The following is a 6,502-nucleotide window of genomic DNA, read 5'->3' as shown; positions in this document are numbered from 1 at the left end:
AACTCATGGCTACCTGATGGAGAAAACAATCCTATGTTAAATGTGGAGAGGGCGGTGGAGACATCTGTCATGTTGTCCTGGTGGGAGATGAGGTGTTGTTTCTCTGGGACATCTCTTGAGAGTTTTGCCTGCCAGAAGAGCCCTACACAATTACCAGGCTTCTCCATCTCCCCACTTTTCAACACAGAGACCCTCCTTTCCTTCCCCACAGAGCCCCCTCAGCTTAATCTGCTTCCTACCTTGCATTTGGTTTCTTATGTGAGTCACAGCCTGCAAAGTCATTGATTCATTCCTTCAACTCAGGCTTATTGAGCCCTACTGGGTGTCAGCCATTGCACTAGGAAAAAAATAGGTGAATCAGAAATACTTCCCAGTCCAGGGAGGAGAAAGACAAAGCAAACATTATAGTGTGCTGAGGGCTCGTAGACAAACTGACCATACTCTTAGAATAAAAATGGGAGGATAGTCTACAATGAGGGTTCCTAATTCGTCAAATATGTATTGCAGTTTACCATGTGCAAGTCTCTGGGGACAGTGATGAACTAGGTGCCATCCTTCTCATGGTCAGAGGAGGGAGACAGACAACAAATGAGTACCAAATAAAAGACTAAGATAATTTCACTCCTAATGTAAGAGCACATTGGTATGATCACTATGTAGGATCATTTAGCACTGTGTTAAATATACATACCCTGTAACCCGGTAATTTACATAGACTCTCTAACCAGCGATTTCTCTCCTAGGTATATCTACACAATCTCTAGGTATACCTACGCAAGTGCAGAATGGGGTAAGTACAAAGCTGTCCATAGTAGCATTGTTCATTATTTTCAATAGCAAAAAAAATAAAAAAGAATGGGGCAGATTTATAATGTCCTGACATAGAAAAGCCTTCATGATAGTTTTGGTAAGTATAAGAACAGTGTGTGTGTTTGTGTGTGTGTGTGTGTTTACACATCACCTCATGTGAGGAAAAATAAGAGTATATATTATGTTTGTTATTTTAGAGACTGTATCTAGAAAGATATATAAGAAAGTGGAAATAATTGTTGCCTCTGCAGAGAAGGGGAATTGTGTGTCTGGGTGACAGGGAAGTGAGGGACATTTTTTATTCTTTTACTTTGAAAAATTTGTGCCATCTGTGTATGTCATCAGTTAAAAAGAAAGAGAAAATGTAAAAAAAAAATTTCATGTAGTCACAAGCATTGAGTTATATAATTGGATAACATAAGTGAGGGAGGGAGGGCAAGGGAGTGGGGAGGGAGGTGGAGGCTACATTGGATTGGGTGGTCAGAGACTTTTTGAGAAAGTGACAGTTGAACTGAAACTCTCATGACCAGAAGGAACCAGCCCTGCTAACACCTGGGGGCAGATTGTTCTAGGCTGAGGGAACAGCCAGTGCAAAGGCCCTAAGGCAGGAACAAGTTTGTCATCTTTGAAAAATAGAAAAGAAGGCTGCATGGATGGAAGGCTGTGAGACTGAAACAAAGGCCAGAGACCAGATTCTAGAAGGTCTCAGGTCACAGGGAAGAGTTTAGGCAATGGGAAGCCATTAGGAGGTGTTTTAGCACCAAAGCGAATGAAATGATCTGATTTATGATTAAAACATTTACTTTTTTAAAAAATTATTTTTATTTATTTATTTATTTATTTTTAATTGAAATGTAGTTGATTTACAGTGTTGTGGCAATCTCTGCTGTACAGCAAAGTGACTCAGTTATACACAGAGACACATTCTTTTTTTACTATTCTTTTCCATTATGGTCTATCTCAGGATATTGAATATAGCTCCCTGTGCTATACAGTAGGACCTTGGTGTTTATCCATTCTAAATGTAATAGTTTGCATCTACCAACCCCAAACTCCCCGTCCATCCCTCTCCCTCCTCTCCCCCTCCCCCGTGACAACCATAAGTCTGATCTCTATGTCTATGAGTCTGTGTCTGTTTTGTAGGTAGGTTCATTTGTGCCATATTTTAGATTCCACATATAAGTGATATCATATGGTATTTGTTCTCTTTCTGACTTACTTCACTTAGCATGATCATCTGTAGTTGCATCCATGTCGCTGCAAATGACATTATTTCGTTCTTTTTTATGGCCGAGTAGAATTCCATTGTATATACGTACCACATCTTTTTTAAAAATTATTTTATTATTTATTTATTTATTTAATTTTTGGCTGTGTTGGGTCTTCGTTTCTGTGCGAGGGCTTTCTCTACTTGAGGCAAGCGGGGGCCACTCTTCATCGCGGTGCGCGGGTCTCTCACTATCGCGGCTTCTCTTGCTGCGGAGCACAGGCTCCAGGCGCGCAGGCTCAGTAGTTGTGGCTTACGGGCGTAGTTGCTCCACGGCATGTGGGATCTTCCTAGACCAGGGCTCGAACCCATGTGCCCTGCATTGGCAGGCAGAGTCTCAACCACTGCGCCACCAGGGATGCCCAACCACATCTGCTTTATCCATTCATCTGTCGATGGACATTTAGGTTGTTTCCATGTCTTGGCTATTGTGAACAGTGCTGCTATGAACATGGGGTGCATGTGTCTTTTTGAATTATAGTAAAACTTTTACTTTGGTATTGTTGGGGGAAAGGGGGCAGGTTGAAAGGGGGCAAGAGCTGTAGAGCGAAGATCAAAGGCCAGCGCTTTCGCCTAGAGAACTGACAGAGGCTTAGACTGGTGGTGGGAAAAGCTTAGATGTATTAGAACGGGAATTGATAGATCTTAAAGATGATTGGGTGGAAAGGGCAAAGAAAGGGAGGCATAAACAATGTGGGTTCCATGAATGAAATCATCTGAAGCTGGAATTGTCCTCCCAAATCAGGATTTCATGATTGCCCTAGCTTTATGCTTCTGGAAGCTTCCTAGCCTCCTCTTCCCCAAACCAAAAACCAGAGGCAAGAGTGTCCTCATTCACACCCCAGTGGTCTGTATCTACAGCAGCAAGTGGGGTGAGCTTGGGGTCCTGAAGGCTTGAATGGAGCAGGAAGACCCAGTGCTTGTGAAACAAGGAATCTGGAATCTGCCTAACAGATGACTCAATGGGGCTTTCAAGAGACAAGCGTAGGGGTTGAAAGGGTCACGACTCCCACACCAAATCCTAAAACACTGTGACCAGGGACCATTCAGTCCAACTCTCTCATATTTCAGATGGCAAGGTGAAGCCTTATTGAAGGCCACACGGCCCAGCTACTGTCTGAGGACAGACCCCCAGATAAAGTAAGGACACATGGTGAGCAGCCAGCACAAACACACCGACAGCACAGGACACGGGATCACAAACCGTGACAGCTGTGTGCGCACAGGCCAGGATGGACGGCCCCGGTGCTTCATGCACGTGCATTAAAGCCAGGTGAGGCAAGAGCACAAGCGGCCTAGGGAAGGAGGAAGGCAAACTACGCAGGCCTTGGGCCTGCATTCCTGAGATGAGGGTGACGGGCTGAGGGGGGCAACCAGCGTGCTCAGGGTCTAACGTGTCTGGTGTGCCCTTTGGGCTCTGCTCCTTTGCTAACCTGGGGACTGGGGCTAATCCTGGGCCCACAGAGGGGCCTCCCAGAGGTTAGGTTGCAAGTGTTCTGAAAAGGCCACCTTTAGGAAGGACAGATTTTCTTATCAGAAACTTCTAGATTACTCTACGGTGGCCCCAGAGAGGCCTTGTGCCTACTTTCAGGGTATTCCTTCCAACTAACTAATTAATACAGACACTTCCCCAACAAACTATGCCCCAGACTAGAGGCCTTGTGGGGTAGGCCCCAGTTTGTGGCCTGGACCTCGGACTGTGGACCTCATCTCCTCCCTTTTTCTGTTTGTTTTCAATCCTCTGACCGCAGGCTGGCTGGTGAGGTAGGCAGAGAGGAGGAGACTCTGGTGCCAACACACACACACACACACACACACACACACACACACATGGCCTCCTGGGCCCCCAGTCTCAGGGGTTGGTCAATGATTGACTGGTATTTCACAGGTCGCTGGTTCCAGACCCCAGCCTGTTGACCCCTTGAGGTCACCTCCCTAAGCCAGAGCCCCTTCCTGCCTCTTCAGTGCCAGTAGTCACTTCCACTGCCCGCAGACCCAGTACCTGCCACCCAAAGACCGTCTCAGGCAGTTCTGGGGAGCTGCCCTCCGTCCTGCCACCCCTTTCCTCTGCAGTTGTCTCTGTCTCCCTGGGTCCCTCACCGGACCCTTCAGGCAAACTCTTAGGCTCCTCCAGCAACCCTGGCAGTCCCCTGGCCCCCTCCCTTCTCCTCCTGAGGGCACCCCCACCCCACCCCCCCGCCCTTGTCCCTCAGATATCCCCTTTCCTTGGCTTCTCCTGTCAGGCCCTGCTTGAGGGGCAGTTGAGGGGAGAAGCGAATCAGCAGCTCCCACCCCTGCCCCCCTTCCTCTCCTCTTGTCAAATGCCAGACAAGGTTTTTTCCCCTTCCTTCCTGGCTCTGAATGGGTTCATTCTCTTTGGGAAACTCAGCCCCGCTGGAGCCTCCTCCAGGGGCGTGAGTTCTGACCCCGCTCCTCCCCCATCCCCACTCCAGCCCCCACGCCCACTGGCTCCGCCCTCCCTAAGCAGCCATCTAGGACCGAGCATTGTCTCCAGACCAAGTTGCCTGCTGGGATCTGGGATGCGGGAGAGGGTGGGCTTGTCTGGCCAAGGCAGGAGTAGGGGGTGGGGAGGCGGGATCTTTGTGGAGGGAAGGACCAGTAGTTGCCCGGATTTCTTGGAGGACCCCCCTCTGACTCCTGTGCAGGGACCCGCAGGGAGGGTGGGTTCATGCACCCTTGATTCCGGGCTCTGGAGCCAAATGGATAAAGCCAAAGTCTCATGGCTCAGTTACCTCGGGATCCAAGGGTTCCTCTTCTGCAAGATGGGGAAAGATAACACCCCGCCAGAGGACTCAGTGAGATGAGGAGTGTGGCTCTAGGACAGACGGTGGCACCGAGTAAGGGACTCAGGAAAGGATGCCATCACAGCAGCTTTCCTGACAGGACAAGCCCTCCCAACACAATGGCAGGGAACATGGGGCCCAGGGGAGACAGGACATCTCTAACCCTGACTCTAAGACCCTGATGGTCTCTTGAAGCCTCAAGCTTGGGCGCCCAGTGCAAGTCCTTCAGTGTGCGACCAGCAAGTGACTCTTGGAGCCAGAGCGCGTCTCCTCTCCCTGAAGGGCTGAGAGGCTGCGCGTCTGAGCAGCACCTTGACTGGGTCCTGGGCTGGGTGACGGGGTGAAGGTGAGGGGCTGGCTTTGCCGGCTGTTCACCTATTTCCCTCATTAGCTCTGAGAATGTCTTGGGCAAATTGTTTAACACGTTTGAGCCTCCGTTTCCTTGCCCCTCACCCTCATCCTAACCCTAACCCTAGAGAAAGTAGGGATATTGATGCCCATCCTGAAGGGCCACTGTGTCCCCATACACAGCAGTATTTCTTGAACGTTTATGACTATAATCCAAAGAATAAATCCATTGTACCTCATCACCCAGGACACACATGCCCTTATCCCACTTACCTGTAGTCAATCTTCTATTCCATTCTATTTCTCAAAAACTAACTGGGACTTCCCTGGTGGCACAGTGGTTAAGAATCCGCCTGCCAATGCAGGGGACACGGGTTCGAGCCCTGGTCCGGGAAGATCCCATATACCGCGGAGCAACTAACCCATGTGCCATACTACTGAGAGCCACAACTACTGAGCCCGCGTGCCACAACTACTGAAGCCCACGCGCCTAGAGCCCGTGCACCGCAACTAACAGTAGCCTCTGCTCACCGCAACTAGAGAAAGCCCGCGTGCAGCAACGAAGACCCAACACAGACAAAAATAAAAAATAAAGTTTATTTTTAAAAACCGAACTAAATAAATAAATAAAAGAAAGACAGACTTGTCCTGATCATTGAAATTGGTTTCACAACCAACCTTCTAATGGATACTGACCTGCAGCTTGATCATCACTGATTAGAGCCAGAGGTGGGCTTACCATGGTGTTAAAGAGGGGAAAGCTTCAGGCCCCTCACTTGCATTTATGTGTCTAATTTTGTATTTATAACTTTGTTTTCCTTTTCTTAAAGAGAGTCCCCCAAATTTCATAAGCTTCAGGTCTCACAAAACCTGGATCTGTCCCGGTATCACTAAACCTGAGACCACTTTTCGAGCAATTACTGTGTGCTAAGTACTGTGCTTAGAGCTTCAGGAGTATTATCTCCTTTAACCCCTAGCACAGTGTGCCAGATGCTGTTTTACAAGTGAGCCAACTGAGACCCAGAGAGGCTCAGTCGCTTGTGTAAGGTCACACAGCTAACCCGCGGTGGAGTTGAGATTTGAACCGAGGTCATTCTGATCCCAGAGTGCCGTGTTCTCAAGTTCCCTACTGTGAAAGTGCCTGCCTAGAACCACGCTAGGAATAAGGAAGCAGTTTAAGAGATGCTAATGTCCTTCATTCTGCAGCCCCCAGTAGGTGCCTCTGATCCCCTCTTGACCAGCACAGACATGCTCAGGGCTGAGCATTCCAACT

The sequence above is a fragment of the Phocoena phocoena genome, chromosome 19 (assembly GCF_963924675.1).
Source record: "Phocoena phocoena chromosome 19, mPhoPho1.1, whole genome shotgun sequence".
NCBI classification, from domain to species: domain Eukaryota; kingdom Metazoa; phylum Chordata; class Mammalia; order Artiodactyla; family Phocoenidae; genus Phocoena; species Phocoena phocoena.
Note: the sequence above shows the minus strand (reverse complement) of the source record.